Below are 13419 nucleotides of genomic sequence, written 5' to 3'. Positions count from 1 at the left end.
GGTCAACACAGATGCGGGCTTTACCTGAGCTTTCTACAGGGACAATGGAAGCACACCATTCGGTAGGTTTTGTAACTCGTTCTTTGACACAATTAATCTCCATTCTGTGCAGCTCTTCTTTAACTTTCTATAGCAAGGGAAAGGGTACATGGCATGCAGTGTGTACAGCATATGACACAGCACTGTCCTTTAGCTGTATTTTGAAAGCTAAAGTCAAAGTACAGCTAAAGTTTTTAGCTGGTTTTTAGTGAGCCATGTTCCCCATACACCTGCTGATGTTCACTTGTGTTGTTGGTCAGTTCATCCACTTGCCTCACCAAGTACCAAGAAAGTGATCTGCTGAGTAGATTATTGACTTTATGTCCACTGACAACATTAACTTTAGATGAATATTATTTTTTCTTGTGGTTGAGTGTGACATCGAATCCACTGGCTGCCAAGACAACCCAGCTCCCCTCCTGGGCTGGTCAGGGCAGATCAGATGGTTCCAGCGCTCTCTCAGGGTTAAGTGCGTGAAAAGTTTCTTCATTTTGATGTCTGCACCGGTGTAAATTTTAAACTGAACTGGAGTTTCATCAACTTTCATCTCCTCTTATGGTGGACCTCCTCCACTGATCTCACCGACTATCCCTGTTGGCTCACCTGAGCTGCCACTTCTTCAGATTGTCTGACGGTCTGTATCATTTGCGCCAACATCAGACTCCCCATCAACTGCAGCCGGCGGGAGTGTTCTTTATCCTTTATCCTGACAACAATGTGTTGCGGTTTTTGATAGGTCATACAGCGCTCGTATAAAACACTCAGTCTTTTCTCCTTGCCGCTGAACACGCTGGTGAAAGCAGGCTCTCTCATGGATGATATTTCTCCGGGGAAAGAAACATTAATCAAATTTCCCCATTACGATAACAAAGTCATCACGGTTCTCCTCTTGAGCAAACGTGAATGAGTTATAAATCTGCTCTGCTTCATTGCCCATAGCATTAATCAGGCAGCTCACCTGCACTGGTCCTTCATCTTTCTGTAGTATCGTGGCTTTTCTGTGGCGCTCAAATCTCCGTTTCCAGTCAGGCCAATCTGTTGGCTTTTCAAAAGAAAAGTTCTCTGGCGGGTTAAACTACGTCATACTGTTGCTACTTCTCGTGACGTCTAGAAGAGGTAGCTGTTGGAGTCACTTCTGACACCATATGGAATGGACGAGTTCCGCCTACTTGTTTTCAGCAAAAATGCATTTTTTTGCACGCGCTGTCATGGCCTGATCTCTGAAGTTTAACTCGATGCGGATCGCTCATATTGAGCTGTACTCAGTATTCACAGGTACATGTTTAGAGGTTCACATTGAGAATATTTCTGATTGAACAAAGCATTTGTACATGGCCTGTGTGTTTATGTCTCAACATGCTGACTCTGTCTGCCCTTTATAAAGGTTGAGTTCCCGGTTAGCTGATGGACCGGTGGTTTAGACCGTGGAGGAGCTTTCACCCTCGCCTTGTGAGTAGTGTAGCTTACTGGTTTGTTTTTATTTTTATTTAATTTTTTGCGGCGACACAATAATTATCAGATGCTTTGTCTACTTAAAGTCAGGTAGAGTGGCTGCACGGCCATGCGGAGATCAGAAAAACTTGTCTCATGAAGCTCATGCAACCAAACCAGATTATGTGGCGATTATTAAAAACTCAATAGATGCAAAATGGAAGAGCTATTAAAACATAAATTAAATCACCTGTTTGTCCCTCTACCTCCAGCAGCAGAGATGCGCAGTGCAGCGGATTTACCTCATCAGGCAGGGCCTGTCCAATGTTGAATGAGGCTTTGAACAGAACTTGATTTTGGAGCCCCTCTTGCTGCAAACATCAGCACTAGGCCTGTCACGATAGCAAATTTTGCTGAACGATTAATTGTCTCAAAAATTATTGCGATAAACGATAATATTGTTTGAAGACCTTTTTACACTGACTTAATGGAAATGACGTAATAATGCATGTGATTTCTTGCCAAAGATAGATACACTTTATTTTCAAAAGAACACTTAACACTGGAACTGATAAAATAAACAAAACAACCAAAAACAAAAATAAAATGGATTTTCAGTCTCCATTAACAAAAAACTCACTTGAAAAAAAACAACTAAACAACATAAAGCCAAAGTGGAAATAAATACTGCATTCAACCAAAAGATTATGAAGTCTGTATACTATGTTGCCCTTCAGTAATAATTAGATTTAAATAGAGAAAATGGGCACATCGACTACCTGATGCAATAGTTCACACTACAGGTTTTTTGCTCCTATTTTTCCCCTTAAGACAATCTTAGAACGTTGGTCTTTCTAAGATTGTGTGGTGTGTTACGGTAGATCGTTGTTGCCGCTCCAATCCAAATCAGGGGTTTTCCCCGACTGGGAGCCTGTTGAATGTGACAGGTGGATTCTCCTCCTGGCTTTCTGAGGGGAAATTACATCGGGGAATCCCAAACAGCTGACAAGGCGCTACCCGAAGTCCAGCGGACATTGGAGATGATATGTGGAAACAACATTAATGTTTATTCAACATGCAAAGAATATAGAAACGACAAGGGGAGGAGTTGGAGCGAAATTGCTACCGCAGTTGATAAACCCGGTAACTTTTCAGCTGTTCTTCGTTAACGTGACATAAATAGGTTCTAATGATTTTCATTCAGTCAGGACTTTACGCTGACACTAGCCACATGCATTGCAGGTAGACTGTAGTAAAGCATTGATTGATGCATGGTTTTAAAATTAGTTAACTGGACTAGTAGCCATTATTTTGTGCCCATTGTTGGACACCACACCACACGATCGAACCGATCGAACCGTTATACCTAGGATTTCTGTCGGCTAATGTGTTGTCTCTGTTGTTGCGCAACACCCCCCCCCTCCTTTCTGTCTCTACTCTCTCACTCTCGTACTTCCTCTTCTGAGAGGGGAGATGTGCTACCAGCTCTCCATCTAACGGGTTAATTGAGTTTCCTAAATCTGCCGGGATTTACCCTGTCCAGAACTGAAGTAAACTCTGTTTAAGCTGGTTTCGAGAAACGATTCACCTGATTTTTAACGGCCTACATCCAGGTGTCTCACCCTTCTTCCCTCTGTGAATTAGCCAGACTGAGCAGCCTACAGCCAACTAGTTTCACAGAGCACACCTGTTAACGGTCGCTCGTTCTCTTATTTTACAACTTGCATTTGTTATTGAACCAGGTAGGTTTTAGTGACTCGGGCGAGTCCCAAGGATGACGTTTTAAATTTGGGCTACCAGCAACTTAAAAACATTTTAAACTTTTTCCTCTCCAGAATCAAACATCACAGCTATTTTACAACCATCAAAGAACTTTAAGGTGACTCATTAACTGAATGTCCACAACATCTTTTAGATTTTCTTTATGCTAAATATTTTATTAGTAAGGCATTTTTGCAAGGGTCAGTACAGCTTAATTCAGTAGCAGAAATAATCAAATAAGTAAAATCAATCATCTAGTCTGTCTTTCCCTACTGCTGATACTAAGAACTAAAAAAAAGGAACCTTTGAGAGAGACGGACGGAGCATGGCGCCTCGAACCCCAGACCTGGCACGACGACGAAGAAGGTGCTGCAGCAGGAGGAAGACGCCGATCGATGAAGGCCAGGATCTCCGCAGGTCTGATGATGAAGAAGGTGTTGCAGCAGGAGGAAGACGCCGATCGATGAAGGCCAGGATCTCCGCAGGTCTGATGATGAAGAAGGTGTTGCAGCAGGAGGAAGACGCCGATCGATGAAGGCAGGGATCTCTGTAGGTCTGATGAGCCTCCTCTCCGCATGGATGGTGAGGTCACACAGGACTTGGTGCTGGCAGGAAGGAAGGCACCAGTTCTTCTTCTTTGTCTTTGCCTTTGTCTTCATCTTTGTCTTTGGGGTCTGAACCCAGCCGATGAGAGAAGTGCGATTTGAAGCCACAGGTTGTGGGGCTGACGGGTTGGTCCCCATGGCCGGACAGTCTTCGGCTCCGTGGCCCCGGCTCTTCTTCAGCTGCAGAGTTCTTTGTCCATCTCTTGGCTCGAAGCTGCCCGGAGGATCCAACAAAAGGTTCCTCTTTTGCACCCACCTCTTATAGGGTTTATCCACCCTTTCGGTGCGTTTTCATTGGCTGTCTGCTTAGACAGATGATCTCATATCCATCACTGTCTTACAGACATTATGTCCTGATGTCTGTGCTAATGTCTCAGAGTTGCTCAACCTCCTGTCCATTGCCTGCACAACCTTTCACCTACTCTCTAAATAAGGCGTTGATCATCTCTGCTCTCCTGTTAGTTCCTTGCCTTTCACCTTTCACCTACTCTCTACCTCCAACATATCAGTGATGTTTAATTGCAGTTACACCTTTTACACCATTTCAAGTTCAATGTCAAAATCACATTTATATCACATTTATTTTCTTTAGCTTCTCTGATCTAGCATTCATTTATAATTTTATAACCATAACTTATATCACATTTATTTTCTTCAGCTTCTCTGATTTATCATTCATTTATGATTTTATAACCATAACTTATTAATTATACTTATTATAATCTTAATGTGAGTTATTACAGATGTTTTTCTGAAAAGAAACCAAGAATAATACATGATTCTAATTATTTGATGCCAAAGTTACAGTTACTTGTTTTTCTTGTAACTGTTCCCACAAATGTTCATGTAAATATTATTACAAGTAAACCAATATTAATATAAGTATTTTACTTTGAATCTTATCAAATTACCCAAAATGTTTTAGATTTCATTCTTTAAAACTTTCATGATTTAAAATAAGAAATAGTCTCAGCTATTTTTTATAAATCTGCAGGCTGGAACTTACTTCCTCTTTTTCCAGGAAACCTGCTTTTCTTGCTTCATGACTCTCTCTGACTGACTATGATTTCTTATGATTAAATAGAGAAAAGTAGAATTAAAGCAAAGTTTGCATGAGACAAAAACAACACACACAACCAGATTTATTTTATTGACACTTAAGTCTACTGTTGGGCCTAGATATCACTTGAGTGATTCATTTTAAAGATAACTTTATTTATTATTACTGTTAAACTAACTTTATTGACACTTAAGTCTACTGTTGGGCCTTGATGTCACTTGAGTGATTCATTTTAAAGATAACTTTATTTATTATTACTGTTAAACTAAAATCTCCAGCATGGGGAAGTGGGATGAGCTCGGATTTTCTTGACATCTCTCAGGTTTTGAAAATGGGCCGACAATCGGCCGTGCACTGGGCTTTAAACTAAGGAAATGAGGAAGGAGGGTCAGTGTTGAGCACCGGAGTTGAGCCTTTTTTCATTCGGTGTCATCAACAGAAAGAGAAAAAGGCCGGAAGAGACGATAATGCCGATAATTAAAATGACGTCGATAGTTTTAATTTATTGTACAATTAATTGATTTACCGTTTATCGCAACAGGCCTAATCAGCACCACTAACAACATTTCACCACGGATTTAGTGAAATCTGTGCGAGGCGTCTAGCCTAGACCGAGCAGTCAAATGTAATTGTAGTTTACTAAGATTAGGTACCCACCGTTCTTTTGATTTTTAGTACTCTAAATGCATTTTTTAAATGTATTGCCAGAAAAGAGCAGAAATAATTTCAGCCCATTGGTCAGGATCTGTGTTTTTCTATGTGTTTTGAGTTCTCTGTGTCTCCGTGTTATCCTGTCTCCCTTTGATTAGTTCCCAGGTGTGTCTCGTTCCCTGATTACCTCCTGTGTATTTAGTTTCACCTGTGTCTCTGTGTCTTTGTCGGGTCCTTGTCGTTTCTTGCCGCACTAGGCGTCCTCTCATTCCGTTTCTGTGTGCCAAGATGGCGCCAGTGTATTTGGCACGCCGTCCGACTCGCTCTCTCTACTTTGTTATTATTACTCTTTTTGCACATTTATGCTGTTATGGTTCTGGTGGCTTAATTGTTTACGACCGTCAAGCACTTCTGGACATTAAAACTTCGGTAGATCTACAATTTGGATATGGTCCGGGTTCGAGAAACCGAGGTTTCCAGTTCCTCACTGACATCCGTAATGAGCTGCTGAGTTTTCCACATTTGATTCCGGAAAGGCGTGTCCGTCAAAGATGTGGTAAACGTGGAGGACTGGCGGTGAGGATTAAAGCCTATTTGGGATTTCTTCGCCGTCGAGGCGGCTCTCCTCGACTGGGATGGTGTCCTCGTTTCCTGAACGTAGGACGGCGCTGGATTCGCCCCATTGTTCCGGGGCTGTGCTGCTCTCGGAAGGACGCGGTGGAGTTTTTCTATCATCGACGGTTTCGGGATCAAAAGAGGAATGTGGATTATGGAAACCTCAGGCAGTTGAACTATGTTACGTCTTCAACTTGTGTTTCTGCACCATCAACCATCTACCTGGCTTTGCTTAATGCTAGGTCTTTAGCTAATAAGACCTTCGTGCTACACGACCTGTTTACTTCTCGGGATTTGGATTTTTTATTCATCACAGAAACTTGGCTACAAGAAGGTCAATTGTTCCCCGTTTTCTGAACTTCTACCTCTGAACTGTGCTTTTATAAATTCTCCCCGGTTGACTGGCAAAGGTGGAGGTCTGGCTACAATTTTTAAATCCAGTTTCCACTGTCAACAATCATCTATAAACTCATTTTCCAGTTTTGAGCTCCAAGTCTTTGAAGTGAAATTAACTGAACCAGTTCTGTGTGTGGTGGTCTACCGTCCTCCAAAGTTCAACAAGGATTTTCTTCATGAATTCTCAGAACTAATGGCATGGATTACATTAGAGTATGATCATATTTTAATTACAGGTGATTTTAATATACATGTATGCTGCCCAGATAAACCTCTGGTGAAGGACTTTTTGGACTTGATTGATTCATTCGATTTTACACAGTCTGTGGTTGGGCCAACGCATTTAAAGGGACATACTCTGGATTTGGTGCTATCACATGGGCTTTGTTTGGATATCATTTAAATCCTTCAGACATGTATTTCTGATCATTTGCCTGTTTTATTTTCTATCAATATTTTATCTTCTGTGGATACAAACAATACTAGACCCATACTTTCTCGTACTATAAATTCTGATACTGCTCTTCAGTTAAATGCAGTCCTTGCTAATACTACATTCCCTACCGATAGCAATCTTGATATTGAAACCCTTGTTCTAAATTTTAACAATGCATGTTCAAATGCTCTAAACACAGTAGCTCCCTTGAAAACTATAAAAACTACAAAAAAGAAACTTTTAGAGCCGTGGCTTAATGAAACCACTCATGCACTCAGACTGGAATGTAGGCGAGCTGAGAGGAGGTGGAAAAAAGATAAATTGCAGGTTTCATTTGAAATATTGAAAAACAGTTTATTTAATTATCAGAATAATGTCAAATTAGCTAAATCTAAATATTTCATCAATCTTGTAGCTTCAAATAGGCACAGGCCTCAAGTCCTTTTTAATGTCCTGGATAGGATTGTTAATAGCCTCTGCTGAACTTGATAGATAGATAGATAGATAGGTAGATAGATCTTTGTCATTGTCACAAGAACAACGAAATTTAAAAAGTGCCATCAGTCAGTGCATATGCTTAAAAACAAACAAACAAAAAAACTGTCACAATTCACACACAATGTAAGAAATAAATAACTGGAAAAAAAGCAAAACAAAACAAGGCTTTCTCTAATTTTTTTACTGAAAAAATTGTAGCTCTTAGAGGCTTGAATACCCTATTAGATTTAGATTCCCCAGAAATGCCACAATGTACAGCTGTTCTGGACCATTTTCAGCCAGTTTCTTTAGATGAACTGACCTCAGTAATTAAGCATCTGTGGCCATCAAATTATCCTTTGGATTGTCTTCCTACTTGTCTGATAAAAGACATTTTTCTTACTTCTGGCCTATATATCTTAATGGTGATAAATGCCTCACTTCAGTCAGGTTGTGTCCCATCAATTCTTAAACATGCTGTGGTTAAACCCCTTCTTAAAAAAACTAATCTAGACTCAAGTGTACTAGCAAGTTTTAGGCCCATTTCTAAACTCCCTATTTTATCTAAGGTCCTTGAAAAATTAGTTTTTATTCAGCTTGAAATGTTTTTAAAAGACAATAATATAACTGAGACATTTCAGTCTGGGTTTAAAGCTGCTCATAGCACTGACACAGCTTTGCTTCGAGTGTATAATGATCTTCTTTTAACAGTTGATTCAGACAATGTCGCAGTTTTATTACTTTTAGATCTGAGCGCGGCATTTGACACTGTAGATCATCAGATTCTGTTACAGAGATTAAAACATTGTGTTGGCCTGAGAGGCCCAGTATTTGAATGGTTTAAGTCTTATTTAGAAAACAGAACTTTCTCAGTTCATCTAGGCCAATGTTGTTCTGGGGCCAAACCTTTAAAGTGCGGCGTCCCTCAAGGCTCAATTTTAGGTCCCATTTTGTTTATTTTGTATTTATTACCTCTTGGTCAGATTTTCCATAAGTTTAACGTTTCATTTCATTGCTTTGCAGATCATGTCCATATTTATATGCCCCTTAAACTACAAAATGGTAAAAATAAATATCTTCAGCTGTTGATCGATTGTTTAGCAGAAGTCAAATCTTGGATGGAGCAAAACTTTCTTCACCTCAGTCAAAGTAAAACGCAAGTTATATTATTTGGTCAGAGTCTTCACACCACAAATCCAGATCTGATTCTTGGTTCTTTAGCTCGGTTTTGTCAGACCTCTGCTAGGAACCTTGGTTTTACTTTTGATAGCTGTTTAAAGCTAGATAAACAAGTTAGCTCTGTCGTTAAATCAAGTTTTTATCACCTGCGGATTTTAGCAAAAGGTAAATCTTATTTTGGTTTTAAGGACTTTGAAGGACTTATCCATGCCTTCATTACATCTCGTTTGGATTATTGCAATTCATTATACAGAGGCCTGGATAAATCACAGATGCAGCGACTTCAAATCATCCAGAACGCAGCAGCACAGCTTCTTACAGGAACTAGGAAGCCTGACCATACAAGGCCCATACTGGCCTCTTTACACTGGCTGCCTGTTTTTTATCAAATAGATTTTAAGATTCTTTTATTAACTTATAAATTTTAAATGGATTAGCTCCCCCTTATCTTTGGGACCTTTTAAAATCTCAGTCTGTGTCCAGAATCCTACGTTCAAATAATCAGCTTTTACTGACAGTTCCTCGGACCCGACTTAGGAGGAAAGGAGATCGGGCTTTTTCTGTAGTTGGTCCTCTTCTGTGGAACAATCTTCCTTTCCAAATTAGATCTGCCCACAGCCTGGATCATTTTAAATCGCTTCTTAAAACTCATTTTTATTCCTTAGCATTTAATTAAACTAGTGTTTTTATACTCTGTTTTTATTCATTTGTGTTATTGTCATTCTTGTACAGCACTTTGGTGCTGTACAAGAATGACAGTTTTATGCCTGTTTTTAAAGTGCTATATAAATAAATTTGACATTGACATTGCCCAGTCTGTTTCGTCCTTCGTTTACCGGTTGCTCCCGGCGTCGAGCCCTGGCTTCAGCTCGGTCGTGCTGCCCGGCGTTTTGGATTATATTGGACTGTGTTAATTCTGGATTTACTTCATTAAACCACCATTTCTCATCTCATCCTGAGCCTGCTGCGTTTTCCTCACCACCTACACCACCACCTCATGACACCATTATGTCTAATAGTTTTTGAGATTTTGGGGTGTAAGTGTTCCTTACCGCAAACCCAACTTTGAATAGAAAAGATGGGGTTTTTGAAAGCCAATTACTCAAAAAAATAAATCAATTTGACTCTTATTTGTAATGACATTCCTTTGTGTATATACAAATCATATTGCAAAACAAGAAAATGCAGAGTATAAAGTATTACTTGTAAAATGAAGATTCCTTAAATAAATGTACAAATTTTGAAAAATAAAACGAATTTCTATATTGACCCTAACAGCAGACATGGCATTTTTGGGATACCATATTAAAAAATGTACATTAAAACCAAGCCCCAAAAGATATTTTGCCCATCCTGCTGTGTTTTCTTAACAGGCTCAATTTTTTGTAGGGGTCTGCAACTGTTTAATAAAGATTTATTAGGCCACAAAAATGCTTCCAAAGCTAATTTGACTCGTTGGAAATTTTTTTTTGGAAAATTGACAAAATTGAGTATTTTTTGACCACTCCCCAAATTTGTATTTTTCATCAGATTTTTTCAAATTTTCTCTGCAACAGGTAAATTAGGCTGCTGAATAACATAAAGGCATCCATTTTTGGCCATCTTCAATAGTTTCCTTGACATTGCTGGTAGGAAACAGGGATTCTTTTGTTTGTTTATAATATATAATCATGTTTATTCTTTATGCATTTCATTGAAACTTCCTTCTTAGATGTCAATTATGCTCCTGCATCAGATAAAAAACATTTATTTGTGGCTATCTTCAGTATTTTTTTTTTGATATTGCTGGAAGAAAAGATTTTTTTTTTTATGGAAAATTACCTACTACTGACCATTTGAAAAAGTGCCAAAAAAGTACAGTTTTTCATAATAAGTGTGCAGAATTCATTACTTTAGTATAGACACTTCATCATGCTGCCGGCCACATGATGATGCCCTGGGGGGCTGCCCATGCCACCCATATCAAAAACTGCAACTGAGCACATCTGCTTATGCGCATCATCTGTGTGTTGCACAAATTGTACAAAACCAGCACAAACCTAAACCACACATATACAGGTCGTCATGCATAATGCCCATGGCCCACAAAAACAGCTGATCTATTCCACTTTTTTATTATTGTTATAGCAAAGCATATCTGTGTGATCCACAGGAGGAGGAGGATGGATAACCCCATGTTCAGGTGAGGAGGTGAAGCAACCATGTTTGCTTAATTTTTCCTCTTTTGTAAAAGTTTTGACTAGATTTAACTGTTTACCCCTCCCGCAGTCTTAGCGCGGCGCACAGGGGAAGCCTGGTGGAGCATGGTAGATATCATGATCAGCCAGATGGGCGATCCGTCCGCTTTTCAGTTTGCAAAACCACAAAAAATCTGTTAAATCGGCATGCCTGCTAGAGCATGCACACGGTAAAATGCTCAGGAGGGCATGGGCATAAATCCCGGGGGGTTGGGAGGGTCCGGACCTCCCCAATCTTGGAATTGTCCCCCCCCAAAGAAATCATGAAGGAAATCCTTGTATTTAAACAATATCAATTAGGGCTGAAACGATTTCTCGAGTGATTTGAGGAGTTATTAAAATTCCTCGAGGAAAATTTATCTGCCTCAAAGCTTCTTTAATTTATGTTTTATTATTTAATGCACCGTGTTCCGGCCGGGTTATTACTTGTGTTGCACAGCACTCTCACTTCCTTCTAAGTTGTTGACGAAAGCTAAGTGTTAGCAGCAAAACGTCCAGTTTTCAAGTTTGGCCTGGGAAGATTTTATTGATTCATGATAATGTCTGGGTTTTTGTCGTTTTTCAGGGGATCAATAAGCATCCTTAAAACGACTGGCTTGATGGCTGGAGTACAGCAGCTTTTCTCCTCCCAGAGCTGCTGCCTGGTGGCGGTTCAGAGCGAACAGCGGGGAAGAGCGTTGAAGGTGTATTTATACAGGTGATTGGATAGAATGAACACTGCGGGCGACTGCGCATTAGATAATTAACGTAAGTGTAGCTTTACGGATGAACCTTGTTAAAGGTAACAAATATCGCAATTATATTTAGCCCTTTAACTCTCACATTCATAAGAAGAGTTTGAAACGGGCAGGAGGGGCTGAGCGCAGGGGCGGATCTACTGGGGTGGCTGGGTGTGGCAGTTCCACCCCGACTGAGAGCCTTGCCACCCCTGTTGCCTCATCAGCTTGCAACTATGAATTCAATAAATAGTTATGGTAAATCGGACATTAAACGCATGAATCTCTTTTTTTCCGATAACATTGAATGCAACACAGTGTAACCTGACACCTACTCCTGAGTAGCAGGAAGTGTGAGACAAACTGGAAGGACAGCGCGCGAGGCAGCAGCATTGATATATATGGATTTATATACTATATATTACTGGACTAGACATTACGTGACTTATTGTGCGCCACACATACGCCATTGCTGTCTATTGAGTCAAGAATACTAGTGGTCCAGGAAATACCACAATCAGACAAAGAATCAGAAAAAACAACGCAAGGTTCAAGGGTTTCACATTTAACAGGTGAGGAAAAAGTTTTAATTTAAAAAAAACATTGATAAAGTGATCAGTGGGTCAGTTTTGCTAGCCTAACTGTGGCTAGGCTGCTATTTACTTTGATAACCTATGTGCTGTGCAGTTCGGTGTGTTTTGGTTCCGTTAGCACTAAAACAGGACAATACACACGCCAAGTCATCAGTAGAGCAGGTGTTTAAATCGGCTAATCAACCACCGCTGTGTTCAGGTGAAAAAGTATTAATAATCACAATATAGACATCAAACCTGACAACATAATGTAACAGACTAAATATTCAGTTTTGATGTTTTTGCATACTTTTTTTGTATGGGAAATGTTAGTTTTTTTGGTATTGATTCCCTCTCATAGGCTTGAATGTATCTCTGCTCTATCTGCTCTTTGAGCTGTTGTCTGTCGGTTGCCATGGCAACGGATCAGCGCAGGGTAATGCTGACACACAGAGCAAACTGAACTAATTCCCTAATTTGTTCAGTGTACAATATTGATATTTATAACAGTCATCAAACTGTGACTCCTACACCATATTTAAAATAAAACGATTGACCAGTATATGAAAAATTTGCCCTTTCTTGCATCTTGACAGGACTAACAGAAACCAAACCGTTTATAGATTTGTATTTTATTTTAGGGCTATGAATTTATGTAGCAAGCATCAGTTTTCTCAGCTTCATCTTAAGCCGAGATGTATCTGATAATAAATGATGGCACTACTAATATTTTTGTGACAGACTTCTGCTTGTCCTGCATTGGAATTTAATGGTTTACTGGACATAACTCAATGGCGCAACACAAAGCGACTAATAGGTGCTGTCCAATCCAGTTTCTTTTTTTTTTTTTTTTTTTTACCCCTCCAGGGGGTCTTTTGTGGGCTCTAGTGTCCCTTATATGATAGTTGGATGACAAGAAACGGGGAAGGAGAGGGGGGAAGACATGCGGCAAATGTCGTCGGGTCCGGAAGTCGAACCCGCGACGGCCGCATCGAGGACTCAAGGCCTCCAAATATGGGTCGCGCTAACACCTTACGCCACCACGGCATGCCCATCCGGTTTCTTTTTTAAACGACGGGAAAATTTGAAGCCCATCCTTCATTTGACAGGTTATAATTGACTGGTGCACAAGGGCAGACATTACAGACTTTACTCAAAGAGTTCATTGCAGAGGCAACTAAAATCAATTAATAAAAAAATCCTTTCTGAATATCATCTCATGGACACTGAACTAAATACTAAAT

At 39.9% G+C, this 13419-nt stretch overlaps 1 protein-coding gene across 3 annotated transcripts in view; it reads left to right on the top strand.

Moving 5' to 3' along the window:
• zbtb44 (zinc finger and BTB domain containing 44) overlaps positions 1–13419 on the top strand; it is a 58520-nt gene that overhangs the window by 11301 nt on the left and 33800 nt on the right. The window contains exon 1 of one of the 3 annotated variants that reach the window (XM_023352058.1): positions 1464–1488. The exons of 1 other annotated variant lie outside the window; for it this stretch is intronic. The gene's annotated coding sequence lies outside the window, so the exon portion shown is untranslated. Of the gene's footprint in view, positions 1–1463; positions 1489–13419 lie in introns of those variants that run through there. One more of the 3 variants, XM_023352060.1, reaches the window with a different exon arrangement.

Source organism: Xiphophorus maculatus, chromosome 18 (genome assembly GCF_002775205.1).
Source record: "Xiphophorus maculatus strain JP 163 A chromosome 18, X_maculatus-5.0-male, whole genome shotgun sequence".
In the NCBI taxonomy this organism is placed as follows: Eukaryota; Metazoa; Chordata; class Actinopteri; order Cyprinodontiformes; family Poeciliidae; genus Xiphophorus; species Xiphophorus maculatus.
This window is presented reverse-complemented; position numbering and strand designations above follow the sequence as displayed.